General features: G+C 38.5%; 1 non-coding gene across 1 annotated transcript; it reads left to right on the top strand.

The window, feature by feature from the left end:
* The first annotated feature begins 909 nt into the window (after window positions 1-909).
* LOC142874904 (U6 spliceosomal RNA) lies at window positions 910-1,016 on the top strand. Its single transcript, XR_012922484.1, has one exon. It is a non-coding gene; the product is annotated as a U6 spliceosomal RNA (small nuclear RNA).
* Window positions 1,017-1,936: the final 920 nt, after the last annotated feature.

The following is a 1,936-nucleotide window of genomic DNA, read 5'->3' as shown; positions in this document are numbered from 1 at the left end:
AGCTTTCAGTGTTGAACTAGTAAAAACTGTGTATCCAATGAAGTGCAGATCCATTTAATAGAAGCATTTCAAAGTTTCTTTGTCAAAAAGAGAATACTGCACACCTACTATCTAAATAGTCTCTTGTAAAAAAAAAAATAAAGTATTCCCTTCTATTTAGAAAGTATGACTAAGAGACATCTTAGAGTGTTTCCCTTGTCATTGAACACATATTTTCTTTCTTTATTCTATTGCAACCTCTCTCTTCTCTGTCCCCTTTTAGTGGGTGGGATGAGCGGGGAAAAAAGGAAGTTTCTATTTTTTTTCAGTGTATTATGCAGATACAAATGTTAAGGTTATGTATATTGCCCATGCCCCTCGTCTCCCTTCCCACCCACCTGACACTCGTTAGATGTTATTCTTATATGTCCACTTAAGTGTTGATCTGTTAATACCAATTTGCTGGTGAGTACATGTGGTGCTTGTTTTTCCATTCTTGAGATACATCACTTAGTAGAATGGGTTCCAGCTCTATCCAGGAATATACAAGAGGTGCTATATCACCATTGTTTCTTAAAGCTGAATAGTACTCCATGGTATACATATACCACATTTTATTAATCCACTCCTGTATTGATGGGCACCTGGGTTGTTTCCACACCTTTGGGATTGTGAACTGTGCTGCTATAAACATTCAAGTGCAGGTGCTGATCGAATGAAAAAGCTTCTGCACAGCCAAATAAACTGTCAAGAGAGAAAACAGACAATCCACAGAAAAGGAGAAAATTCTCGCAAGCTACACATCCGATAAAGGGCTGATAACTAGAATCTATTTAGAACTCAGGAAAATCAGCAAGAAAAAAATCAAACAACCCTATCAGAAAGTGGGCAAAGGGCAAGAACAGAAAATTTTCAGAAGAAGACAGAATAGTGCTCGCTTCGGCAGCACATATACTAAAATTGGAACGATACAGAGAACATTAGCATGGCCCCTGCGCAAGGATGACACGCAAATTCGTGAAGCGTTCCATATTTTTAAAAAAGACACCTGCACTCGAATGTTCATAGCAGCACAATTCATAATCGCAAGGCTGTGGAAACAGCCCAAGTGCCCATCAATTCAAGAATGGATTAATAAAATGTGGTATATGTATACCATGGAGTACTATTCAGCTCTAAGAAACAATGGTGATATAGCACATCTTATATTTTCCTGGTTAGAGCTGGAACCCATATTACTAAGTGAAGTATCCCAAGAATGGAAAAACAAGCACCAGATATATTCTCCAGCAAACTGGTATTAACTGATTAGCACCTAAGTGGACACATAGGTACTACAGTAATAGAGTATTGGGGAAGGGGGGGAGGGGGGGCAGGGATATACATACATAACGAGTGATAGGCGCACCATCTGAGGGATGGTCATGCTGGAGACTCAGACTTTTGGGGGGAGGGGGGAAGGGCATTTATTGAAACTTTAAAATCTGTACCCCCAAAATATGCCGAAATAAAAAAATAAATAAAAAAAAAAAGAAGACAGAATAAAGGCCAACAAACATATGAAAAAATGCTCAACATCTCTAATCATCAGGGAAATGCAATGAGATGTCACTTATCTCCAGTAAGAATGGCCTTTATCAAAAAGTCCCCAAACAATAAATGTTGGCATGGATGCGGAGAGATAGGAACACTCCTACACTGCTGGTGGGACTGCAAACTGGTTCAGCCTCTGCGGAAAAGAATATGGAGATATCTTAAAGCTATACAAGTAGATCTACCATTTGATCCAGCAATCCCACTACTGGGCATCTACCCAAAACATCAAAAGACACTCTACAAATGTAAGTTTCTATTTAAATAAACAAACTCTACTGGTTTCCTGAGTATGTCACATGGTAGATGTCTGTGCTAAAACACTTCACCCTAATTTTTATTAATAACACTACATTCATATGAA

This window comes from Microcebus murinus, chromosome 1 (genome assembly GCF_040939455.1).
Source record: "Microcebus murinus isolate Inina chromosome 1, M.murinus_Inina_mat1.0, whole genome shotgun sequence".
Classification (NCBI taxonomy): domain Eukaryota; kingdom Metazoa; phylum Chordata; class Mammalia; order Primates; family Cheirogaleidae; genus Microcebus; species Microcebus murinus.
The sequence above is the reverse complement of the archived record's forward strand: the minus strand, read 5'-3'. Positions and strand labels throughout refer to the sequence as shown.